The sequence below is a fragment of the Agelaius tricolor genome, unplaced genomic scaffold (assembly GCF_023055355.1).
Source record: "Agelaius tricolor isolate 1412-34295 unplaced genomic scaffold, bAgeTri1.0.p SCAF_10, whole genome shotgun sequence".
Classification (NCBI taxonomy): domain Eukaryota; kingdom Metazoa; phylum Chordata; class Aves; order Passeriformes; family Icteridae; genus Agelaius; species Agelaius tricolor.
Window position 1 is genome coordinate 26,010,753 of NW_027269270.1, and position 12,879 is coordinate 26,023,631.

The window sequence follows — 12,879 nt, forward strand, 5'->3', positions numbered from 1 at the left end:
ATCTCTGGGCTTCCTCACCTTCAGGATTCACAGAAACCATCTGAGGATCTTCTGATAACACTCACCCTGACTGCACACAAATAATTGTTTTAATTTAGATATACATATTTGTTTTTAAACTTACTGCTATCTAAATTGGCATCAACAGGCAGGTAATTTTAAATCATATTTTTTGTGTTCTACTAGGTCAGAATATAATGATAAAACCATCATGTTTAATTCTGTTTCTCCTCTGAAGATATTTTGTGCAAATGCAGTAGAACATGGGCACATTAACTTTCTGTTGTGGATTGCTAAGAGCAGAAGTAAAGCTTGTAGGGAATGAACGAAATCAATTGGAGAAACTGCACATATAGATACTTAGTCCTTGAGAGAATTAAACTAAGCAGTTTTTATTGGAGTTTGATTAAATAATAGGTGATTTTTGTTGTGATACATATTTACATGCTATTACTCTTTGCCATAAATTCTTACTATGTACAATAGTTCATAAACCTTGTTTAATAGGAATGTCTTTAATTAACATCAAAAGAGAGAAGAATTCTTGGTTTAGCATAGCCTGGGCAATTTCATGATAAAAACAAAAGATAATTATCTTGTTAAATTTAATGAGTGGATCCAGAGAGAGCTGGATGATGTGGTGACCACATCACCACTGATGGAAGCAAATCACAGGAGGTTACTATGCATGTGCACACTGTGGCTGCTCAGAAAACTGCCTGCACTCCTTCCTCCCCCAGTTTGCTCCTAATTGTTCATCCTTTAATCCATGTTTTGATAAGAAGGTGAGCAGAAAAGAGAGGCTGATCAGTCCTTCATGGGTTGGAGCACCAGGATTATTTGACAAACACAAAACTAAAAGCCAACAGCCCTGTCAGCTGGCAGGCTGTGTTTGCATCCGGGCTTTCGGAAAGAACCGAGTCTGTGAGAGATGTGAAAAATGACAATGAAGAGGAGCTTGCTGGTTTTGTATCATCATATCCTTGTAGAGAGGGGAAACATGAATGTTTATAATTTCCCTAATTGTAGCCATAGCCAAGGGAAACAATAGCCTTGCACACCAGCCTTACATATATTGTCTGCTCTTGGACTGTAGCAGAGTGCAGTATGTATGCAGGTGGAGGGGTTTGAATGCTGAATACATTTTGAAATTCACATATTTGTGTTCTCATGTCAAGGATACATCTTTCATCAAGCCTGGGAAGTCAAAATCAATTATTTACTGTAAGTACCTTGTTTGATCTTGGTTTTTCAACATCCAATCTGACAATCCAAGGACAGCAAAATTAAGTAGGGTATGTCTTTCAGGCAGCAAATTTTTAGTTCCCTAATTCTCTGGTGCAGGTGGGATGACATAGGAATGCCATGTGGCCATGGCTGAAGCAAAGTGTGCTGTCACTCATCCTAAATGACCCCTGAGCCTTTCCAGCCACCTGCTACTCTGACACTTGGCAGGAAAAGAAAAAGGACAGTTATGACCTGGTTGCTGGATTTTCTTACTTCATGGCCCCTAGGCTTACATGAGTGGCAGGAGGAAGCCTGTTCATCACAGTGTATTTGGATCCCATCAGTCATTCTTCCACTCTGGTTCTCTTGTAAACCCCATGCTTCAAAGAGAAACAGAAAATAAAGCAGTCAGGGCAGTTTTCTCTCTCCTCTCTCCATGACCCAGCCAGTATCCAGCAGAGATGCTGCTACAACAGGGAAGGAACGCTGGCTTGCCCACCCTTGGATGTACCATGCAGCTGCTTCCATCCTTGCTGGAGAAGAGGAAGAAGAGGTATTGTGGGATGGGTTGCCAGCTACAGCAATAGCAACTGATCCCATCAAAAGCCTCCATGTTTTCAACTCTTCATCAACTACACATTTTCTTAAGTCAAATTGGCACCATAGGAACTACAGGCCATCAGCAGGTAAAGGCACAGCACCTCTGACATGCTGGTGTGTAAACATGTTTGCTTTCTGGCCTTGGCTTTGAAAGTTTGGAATCAAAGAATGAAGGGTCACTGGGACATGGAAGAAGGAGGTTCATTGAACAAGCTGTGAGTAAAAGATGACATTCTCACCAGTTCTGTGAATCCAGCTCACACTTGCAACCTCTCCCTTGCCCTTCAGTCTCTCCTTTCTTCTGCCATCTGTGGATTTCTCACTCCCCACATCTGTATCACTCTACATCAGGAAGGAGACTGCAGCATACTATTGCATCTGTCCAGATGTTTCCAGGAACAGAAGAGACCCATGTTCAGGCTGTGTGACAAAGGCCACTGGCAAATGTTACATTCCTGACTCCTTTTCTCTTAATGTGCATCTTGGTCAATCCCCTGCCCACCATCAAAACCTGCCAGTTTGGATAAACGTCTCCTGTTTTGGTCTATTTTAACCAGTATATTTTGGCATTGCAAATGTAAAGAGACCAGAGAATTGCAAAGAGCAGAACATAATGAAAGAAGGAGGTGCTGTGTACATTTGTACATAATTTTACCTAAAACCAAAATCAGCAAAATATTTAAAGCATCTGAATTTTGCTTTGACTTTTAATTCCTTTGGCTCTTTACGATATAACTGGAACTCTCCTAATACTGCATCAGTATACTGTAAAGTGGCAAGTCCAAATCCATTTTATAGAATCCATACTGAAAATAAGAAAATAAGATTAAAGATGAAGTTTTTGACTTCTGGGCTTTATCAGTCTCTAGGAAAAAAATTTACATCAGCTGCAGAGGAACTGGGCAGCAAGAGCACATAGATGAATTAAGATGAAAGCAATTGAGAAAGAAGAGGAGGGGGTGAATGAGGCAAAAAAGCATGGAGGAGGTATGAAAGGGTCAGATGGCTTACTTGGAAAGTAAAAAAAAAGGATCAAAGGGTAGAAAGCCAAGTAGCAGAAGAAAGAATTATAATTTTCAGCAAACTAGAATAGAGGAGTCTTCATGGTGCACGGTTGGAAAAGGAAACTGAAAGGTACTAAACCAAAAAATTATAGTGAGATAGAACTTGTGGGGGAAACAGCAGAGAAGAGCAAATAAAAGTGTCTGCTAAATGGAGAAGCATTCTGTCATTTGTATCAAGGGATGGTGGCATAAGAACAGTAATAGCTTCAGCTGTTCAGGGAGAGGTGTTGGAAATCCTTTTGCAGTGGTGCAAAGAGAAATGTATTTTCCATATTACTTTCAGCTGAGGCACTTCAGCAAGCTGGTGGAAGCAATTAGCACAGCTGATTGGTGCAGCATTCTTTGGATACCGGTCTGCTTGGCCCCGTTTTGGCTAACACATGGTACTTACAAACATTTCTTTTAAAGCATTAAGTTACAAATCAAGAAACTAATGAGGGACTTATAAATATGATCCTGCTTTTAAGGACCAGTCTGGTGGCAGAGGCTGAATAATGACCTTCATGGGGGAATGGACTGACCTTCAGGAAGGTTATCAGGTGGGAATTGGAGAAAATAAGAGAGACTTTTCTCATTTTCTGGCTCTAGTTTTTTTTTCTGTGTCAGCTTTTGTTGCAGTCTGTGTAGGTGGTGGAGAGATTTGAGCTCTTTATCATGGAGCCTGCAGAGGAATCTATAATTTCCTTAGATTCTCTGTGGATTTATGCTGAAAATGATGCAGCAAAATCACTTGCTATGCATATGGGTTTTTTTGCTTATGCTTTTTCCTTCCTACTGTATTTTTTAGAGTTATTTCTCTGTTTCCTACTATGTGGCTATCTTTTTTGAGGGCTTTATTCTTGCATTGAGTTAAGAAATGATCAAGATTTTTAGCACCTCTTCTAGATTTGGCTTGAGCCAAAACCACAGTAAAGCAACATAGGTTGTCCTCCCTCAAATTTCTATGATTGAAAAAAGATAGACAGAAAAGTCAGACATAGACAGAAAAGTCAGACATAGACACAGTGTTTTCCCTGGAGATGGAGAAAAGAAGGATTGTGTCAAGAGAGAAAATGTATTGTTTTAAAAACCTCTTTTCACTAAATCCTAATTACTGGTGGGATTACAGCCTATTTTCAATAAACTGAATAACAATATTAACATTTGCAGTTTTAGTGACATTAATGTAAATGGCAGAACACCTCAGCTCACCCTTTCTCCTTACAGTTTTGTCCACTAACAAGGGAAATATGTATGGGTTGATACATCAGCAGAGAATATACTGAATTTAAATAGCAATAAAATGGAAGGAACTGATGTGCATATGCATTAGGTGTTATCCCCTTCCAGTGACAATTGTAATGATGTTTACCTGATGGGCATCTCAACAGATTGTCTTCTAATCTATAGAAGACTTGTACCTGCATGTGTGTGTGTAGCACAAAGGAAGTCAAAGAGAACAATATCACAAACCCCAAAAACTGAATTGGTTATTCAGTCTAATAAAAATAATAAGAAGACAAAATATTTAATGGATATACGTTAGCAGACTTTAAAAAAATGTCCATTGCCTTGCAAAGAACCTGTTAACTTTGTCCTTTTGACCCCTTTTTGTGCTCACCTCCAGTTGTCCTGTCTCAAATCATGAGGTCACCTGTGCAGATGCATTAATGAACAAGAGTTCTGAAATGGGTCCTGCTTAAACAGAATTAGGAGTAAAAAAAGGTACATGGAAACTTGTCTCATTTTGTAGTGAGCTATTGCTGCTGTAGCAACTTTCTCTAGCATGTTGATGTAGGTGTGTGGCAAGTGAGGCTGAGCATGAAAAAGCCAAGGCTTCACATCACCTTCTGCATGGGAGGGAGCAGTAGCTGGTGAGTTTTAGCCCAAATGGAAGTGCTCTGCAGGAGTAATCTGAGGTTTAATCCTGCTGCATCAATGACACCTTTGGTGCTGCCATCTTGCAATCAGGGCTTAAGCCTGTGACCTTACCCCACAGGTTTTGTGTATTGGGCATGACAGTTTGCAAATAGGATATGGTGTTTTCAACTCCCTGCTTTACAGTGTATTTTTCTGAAGCTCAGGTGTCTCTACAGCCCCACATTTTGCCCAGTATGATTCTTTCTTGCTCAGTTTCAAAACTCTACAGTTCAGACAGAATTTTCTTGCCCTTCCATGCTGAGGGAGGAAAGAATTTCTGGGATAGTGGAGAGGACAAGTGGGGTTAAAGTGCCACTTTGTCTATTTCCCAAATTAGCCACAGGGCCCAATTTAGTAGATGTCATTGTAAATGAACAAATTAGACTGACATCGTTCAGACTGATTCTGACAAATCAGACTGACATCATGCTATTTTAATGTAAGTATGCTTCAGAAGGACTCTAGAGTTTTTCTTTGATAAATATAAGAAGAAACGCAATATGACTGCAAACTTTTCAGTGAAAATAAAATCTTGCCTTTTGTGATCCTGAAGAGTATTGTAGTGAAAGTGCTGATTTGGGCACCTATCATAAATCCTTTAAGTTCAGAAAGCCTATCTCCTTCCTTTGCCTAAACGAGATGAAATCAAATAAGGTTATTTTTAAAGTTTTGTATTATACCTAAATTACAATTCCCTGGAAAAAAGATCAGGGCTTGGAATAAGGCACAAGGGAAGAGGTAGACCAAGGTGGTGCCTGGGGTGCCACAAGTTGCTGTGGGGCCAGTGGGAGGTGGAGGCAGTGCTGGGAGAGGAGCCCTGGGGTGCCCTGGAACAGAGCTGGTGTAGCAGCAGAGAGGAAAACCACCTCAGTGGCCTTCAGTGCTAGCAAGGGAAGAGGCTGGGGTCTAATACTGACCTAATTATCAGACAGCTCTTGCTGTATAGCAGTTGGCTAATCAGGAAGGCTGCTAAATCACAGCTTTACTGTAGAGAAAGAGCTGATGTATTTGAGTACAAAGTGAAACTAGAGAATTGTGTAATTATGTTGTTACAAAGCTGTACTTCTTTTGTTTGCCCTGTGTTATTTGTTGCTTTTCTGTTTTGGATCATTGGAAAATGAGAGCCTGATTGTTCTTTTGGCCTTGGAAACATTCCTGCCCAAAGACCCTTTGTGTGAGTCCATCCCCAGGGGTCTAAGATGGGCTCCTCCCATCACCTACTGACCCTGGCAAAAGAAGCAGTGTCTTCTCCTGTGAAGCAGCTTTTGCTGTACAAATAACAACATAATGACCATGGGAGGAAATGAGTTGGCAGTGAAAGTTGGGAGGAAACTACTGTTGATTAGTTTAGCAGCCAGAGCCTGTTTTTTTCACCTTTTGCTTTGATAAAAGTGTTTGGATTCCTTACACCAAATAGAAGCATTATAAAGACAAGTTGTCAGTAGCATAACTCTGCCCACACCATGCAAGCACCATTTATTATGTATATGGGGGAAAGCTGTGAAAACATAGGTAATCTGCATATCCACAAGTTATGTACTGTGCTTGATGAGTCTGCATCAAGCCTTTAAAGGAGCTCTTCCTAAGGGAAAAGCAAGGGAAGCAAGTATGCCAATGAGGGATAAGTTCTTTATTGATTGAATTGGCTTAGTTATTTAGTTTCACCCAGAGTCCATGAAAAGCTAGTAAAAATGTTGGATCAGCTTAACTGAAGGGTAACAAAACCATGAGAAGACACAGCCTTGATACACCATAGTACTATTAATTAAACCAGCCATAATGACCAAATCAGAGTCCTGAAGTTTTCTCATACACCTGACCTGGAGATTTCTTTTCTTGTCACCAGAAGCTTCTTTGTACCTGGGATTGCATTAAAATTACTGTTGGAGAACTATTTCTGGGTGATGAAAGGCTGTTGGTACCTCCCCAGCCGGCTGCAAAACAAACAAATGTAGGATTCAGTCTTGCCAGAGCATTGCAGTTTTGCAGCTGGGATGATCAAACCTTAAGGTATAAGTAAAGCAAATAATAGAGCAAAACATTCTACATTTTAGATGAGATGGAATTACTGGTAAAAAACAGATATATTTTGGGGAATGTATACCTCTTTTTAGGGTAAATTATTTCAAAGGTCTAAAAGAAGAATTCTGCACCCAAAATCATATTTGCTGCTTCCCACTTACACCTGGTAAACTAATAAAAGCTATTCCTTGCCTTTGCACACCATATCTCTTTTTGTGATAGCAGTGTGATTTAAGATGCAGGATCTTTGCAATTTATCCTTTTTAGTTCCGCTCATCTTCGGTGATGTGGAGCAGCTGGAGTAGCCTGTTGCTGCTCGCCTCTAATCTACCATGGAAGAAATATCAGGTGAGTTAATAAATTACAGTTGGAGAGAAGTTTTAGTAAAAGCTCATTGTTTTCTACGTGTTCTGTCCTTTGTACCCCAACACAAAACAAGGAACAGCTGCAAGGTTTTGGTAAAAGCTTGAAGTGGGAGGTGCATTAAGGTAGTGAAAAGCCACTTTGGCAATATATCTCACTTTTATTTTTTCTTGTCTTTAGATAAGGAATAATCAAAGTGGAAAGGAGGTACATGTAAAGAAGGAATTTCCTTCTTGTATTTTAATGTGTGTTTTCTCTTTACTTGAAATAAATGGCTTTTGTTAATTCAGTCGATGGTTAAACATCTAGAACTTTCAAGTTTAATTTAAGACAATAATCCTTGTGTCGGAAAAAAACCACACCTGAATATCAAATCTTTCTAGCCAGGTCATGAAAATAGTTTAGAAGTAAAAGTTTTGTAAGTAGTTCCAGACTTGGCCAAGTCTTTCTTTTATACCAAAACCCCCTTTATTGTCTGTGGATGCTTTTCACTTCAGCATATTCTGAAATGCACAACTTTTATTTTGTGACTTATTTCTTTCCTCCTCTAAAATGAAAAACTTTGGTGGAAGGGAAAAAAATATCACAATTGTATGTGCTCATCAATCCCTGTGATTCCAATTATACACAGGCCAGGATAATTGTAGTTTGATCTCAAGGCTGGCTATACATTGAATTTTAAAATATGTTTCTGACAAATGGTTTTAATTAGATTCAAGTGATGGTGCTGCTATTTTGGGTATTTTTCCATGAAGATTCAAAAGAAAATAAAGGTCCTTTTGAACTTGAAAAGAAGTTTTTCTCACTAGAAAAAGCTGTCCTAAGAGTGGTCAGTGACGCAATAATGCCAAATTCAGAAATTCTTAGAAGTGATGTTGACTTTGTGTTCTCTTTTATTAACTCTGAAATCATAGGCTAATGACTCATATTCATATATTTGAAACTAATGCAGATTTATAGGGCTTTGAGCACAAAGAGCCAGATGCTTCCCCAAGCAGGGAGCCCAGAGTGAACAAGACACTTGGAAGACACTTCCCAAAGTGCCTGACATTGCCTTCTGGCACAAAAATCTCTTATGTTTAAATACAGTCACGATTTCAGATCCTTGCAGGCTGCAGAGCACAGGGAGCTCCATCTCTCAGTGAAATCAGTGAGGATTTTACTATTGATTTTAATCAGTGATCCATCTCTCAGTGAAATCAGTGAGGATTTTACTATTGATTTTAATCAGTGATAAGTCAAGAAGAGGTGCTTTGTCCAAGCTGAGGAGTGGAAATTGTGTTAAAACTAATCAGTTGAGGAACCTTATCCTACAGAATTCAGATCACCAGAAAATGGAAGTTATCTCATTCCTTCCTGTAAAGTATTTTAGAGAAAGGATAGAAGGGAAATATTTAGATGGGAAGTTTGGAGGTGCATGAATCTTTTCTGTTCTGTGCTCTTAGAAGTCCTTATCAAAAATTCTGCTGCCTATGTAAACGCCAACCAAGTCCAGGGATTATGTTCTGGTATTTGCCTGCCATCAACCCCTCCTTGGCTGGACTCCCTTTGCTGCTGATTGCTTTGAGCCATAGCAGAGACTGAGGAAGAGAGGAGGCAATTTCATATTGCCTCCCAGCAGGAATCTTGCACTAAAAATCTAGTGGTTATACTCTCATTCTCCATTACTGTAATATTACAGAAAAGACAGAAGAAAATTTTTTTTTTTTTTTAAATTATGAATCTCTGGTTGCAAAGGAATAAAGCCTCTGAAAGAGCAATTTGGTGCTAAGACAACTCTGTCTGTCCTCTGCTCAATAGCAATCTAATTTTAGATGGTTTGGATAAAATTGTTTGGCCTCTTTGACCTTTGATAGAGAATCAGAGTTTGTTTGAAGACTTTTTGAGTGAGCCCAGCACCTCGGCACTGATCCCATTCCGATGCTGAGCTGAGAAATGAGGCAGTTCTGGTAACGGAAGGCTTGTGTGATTCAATAATCTGCTTTCCCATACATGTATAATTCAGCCCGGTAAATCTCCTCATGAATCACCTTCTTGTTTATTTTCCACTCTCCCTGATTAATTTGCTGATTTCCTCAGTGCTGATGTTTATAATGGGAGGCTGTTCAGAAGGTCAAAATGCCTCTCACTGGGCACTTACTTCTTTTTTTCATTTGCCACTAGAAAGCAAAAGTGTGATCAGCGGCAGAAAGGTTTCCTCATGTATTTATTTTTTAAGTTAAAACCTACAGATACCTTGCTGGTTTCTTATATAGTGAAAAAACAAACAAAAAGAATTGTATTTCTTTGGATATGATTTCTACTGCATTGCTCGGAAAACATAATAATTTGGTTAAGTCATTCTGAAAACATGTTTTTTGGGTTTTTTTTGGTTTTTTTTTTGATTAGTTGAAGTATTTTTAATGACTTGGACTGTATTGTATGACCTGTAATAAGAAATCATGAATATTTACAGTAGAGGGAGCAATAGCCCTATTGCTGCACTATTTCTCTTTGGCTGTAGGTTGTGTTATAGCTTTATATAGCAGATGTATAGAAAAACAACAATTACAGAGATGTAATGATGTGTTCTTTTCTGTAGTAAAGTTTCCCTCATGATTCATATTAACTATTGAACTAGTACTTTCCTTTTAAAAAGCAGAAAATTATGCTTCTGGAGTTGTCTCACCATAAGCTGGATGAGTGCAACAGCAATACTATTTCAACCTGAAAGAGATTTCCTTTTTCAATTGCTACCTTAAAATTATGCTCTTATCAGAAAATTTAAATTCTAATCCGTATATTTAGCACTTGGGGTTTTTTTTTTAGGTTTTTTGGTTTTTTGTTTTTTTGGTTTTTTTTTTTTGAGACTTGCTGAATAGTTTAAAACCTCTGAGTGTTTTGTGCTACCTGTGGTTAACAAGACCCTTCTGGTGTTGCTATGGAAATTGTGAGGTTACAGTATGCACATGCTGGATCTTCTCCACGCTCAAATGGGAGTGGAAGAGGTGATGGTAGTTCAGTCTCTTTGTTCAACTGCATTTCCCTGAAGCAGGAGACAGACAGAAAAATTAGAAAATTATTTGGGTAAAGTCATCTTAATGCAGAATGTGTCTTTAAAACCTCTCTCTATTCAATGCAATGAGCCATACAGGCTATTTCCAGTATCAGCCTTCCCAGATTGGACTTTTAACTGCAGGTCAAATAAAAATCAATGCCATTACTGGGCAGCCCATTTTCACTAATCCTTTGGGTGGTCACTTGAGAAAGATTTCTCCATTGTACAATGTATTTCCTTCAACTGAAGAGGCTCTTCAAAAGGAGGAGGATGATGAGCTTGGCACTGATGTGTCAGCTGAAGCTTTTTTGTGAGGCTGCAGTGGGTGCACATCAGTGTAGGGTTTGTGTTAGTGCCTCTCCAGATGCACAGGTCTGGATGATGTAGCCAAGAACTGAAATGTGCCTAAATGCTGGTCTGGATTCCAGCTTCTGCCCCATCTTTACTTCTGCACAATTACAGGAGGGATATTTCTCCTATACGGTTGGGATTTTTTAAAGAGATTGGCTCCTGCAACATGTGGTGTCTTATGAAAGGCAGAGATGTGACTTATCATGGGAAGTGGTTCAGGCTAGAGGATTAATCTTAGGTGACAGTGGAAGGGTAAGGAATTTGAGCTGAAAGAAAAAGGAAAGAAGAAAGTTTGATTTTTCTATCATAAAATGGAAGAAAAAAGGAAGTCAGCAAATCAGGAATATTCCTATTGGGAAATTCTGAAATTTGGAAGACTTTTTCTTAAAATGTAGTACTTTGGTTGAAACTCCCTAGTGAGTTTAGGCTACAAACTCTTCCAAACAAGGCACTGTCTGCAAATACAGTCTAGATAGTATGAGGAAAGATAAGATCTGGTCTTAGCATGTTCTCCAGACATTATAGTAAAAATGAGACTTTTTAGAGGAAAAAAAAAGTAGGAATGGAGCTTTCTTCTTGTGGTCACTGACAATGAGTAAACATAGATACCAGGAGTGTTGTCTTTATGAAACCATTCCTCTTACCAGAAATGTACTTACCCTCTCTTTGGAAGGTGATCAGAGAAAGGGGAGAAGAGAAGGCATGTGGCTCAGATGATGCTCTTGCCATTCAAGATGAGCTGTCAAAACATTGTCATTTATTGTCACTGACTCATTTAAAAAGCTGAATCACTAATGCATAAATGGCTCTTGTTCATAACATGATTTAAATGGAATGCCTCTGATTTAGTTCAGTTTAATTTGGACATCATGCCATCTTTGCAGAATCGTGTTAATGTCACTTCCATTTTCTTCTTGAAGGTTGCTCGTCAACAATTCACAGCATCACCCTTTCATTTCCTTTTGGCAGCCCAGTGTTTCCTCCATGTGTGCACACTGAGAGTTTCATTCTGATCTAGACTCACAGAATGGTTTGGGTATCGTGACAGAACCATGGAAACATTGTTTTGTCTCCATAACGGTGTTATAATTACATCACAGTGTCTTGAAGCAATTAGCATTATAATAATATTTTACAAAATGTATGTGATGAGTGCATAGCAGTCTGTGCTGTAGCTTTTTTGTTTGGTTTGTACTGAAGTTTGTTTTAGAGGCCTCCAAAGAGTGGTAGTTAGTTAAAAATGTTTACACAATAATTAGCATTTGGGTACATTTCAGCAAAAAACCCCCGATCTTCCTACCTTGTCATAAGTAATTGCCTTTTTCTGTGTTAACTCAGAAAGAATTGATGTATTAAAGCTATTTTTAACCACAAGGTTGACAATTTATGAACCAATTAACTCTCCACTTTTCAATAGCACTCCTTGAGCATGTCAGAACACTGTAAACTAGAACATGGGTTCCTTGCCACTCTTGTGAAGAAAATAGTATCGCTATACCCATTTTACAGAAGTATAAAAGAGCGGAACAGAAATGTGAATTGCTTGAGGTTGCTTTGCAGACTCATAGCAGAATTGTGCATTCGCACACACACACTCGTGTGTACAAACCACCCAGAGCCATCAAGTCCTTCTACTTACTGCTGACAACTGTCACGCAATTCTTGAGTTTTACTGATCAAGTTCCAGCTCTGTTTTTTTAATTCAGATACTTTGTCTTTCATTAAGATTATACAGCAAAAGTTGTGAAAATAAGATTTCTAAAACCATGAGTAGAAATTTGCCAATTGCAAGGAAATAGAAAGCACTGCCCTAAAGACTCAGAAAATCAAATAAGAGTCAAATTCTGCTGTTGTTCCCTGTTTGAAATATTGAAATAAGGCTCATGACATTTTTTCCTCATCTGAGAATATTCCCAAAATGAATAAGGAAGTGACAGCCCTGGAACTTTAACTGTCTTTCCTCTGACTTCTATGACAGTTATACTGGACTCTAAAGAAATGAGTGTCTTTGCTTGTGGGGTGAACTAAAAGCAACATCTGTTGGGTAGGCTCAGAGGGAGGTTTCTGTGACCTTTTCATGGATTGGTTTCTTCAAGACTGACAAAGTTTTGCAGAGGGAGATTCCTGTTAGGTTGAAAGTTCAGAGCAGATTCTGAGTCAGTAGCTTTTCTGCCTGATGTTAGTGTCTAAAAATGTCCACCTACACTGTTATGGACAAAACCATAGCACAGCAGGGAGGCAGCTCCATGCTTTGGCAAAGTGTGGCAGATGTAGTCATTTCTTTAGGGATTTTTGAAATAATTTTCATGGTCTTTG

At 38.8% G+C, this 12,879-nt stretch overlaps 1 long non-coding RNA gene across 1 annotated transcript; it reads right to left on the bottom strand.

Annotated features, from left to right (window-relative positions):
- Window positions 1–371: 371 nt before the first annotated feature.
- Window positions 372–12,601, bottom strand: LOC139593860 (uncharacterized). Its single transcript, XR_011680408.1, has 2 exons — window positions 11,223–12,601; window positions 372–1,607 (listed from the first exon to the last, which is right to left on the bottom strand). It is a non-coding gene; the product is annotated as an uncharacterized lncRNA (long non-coding RNA).
- Between the last annotated feature and the right edge of the window lie 278 nt (window positions 12,602–12,879).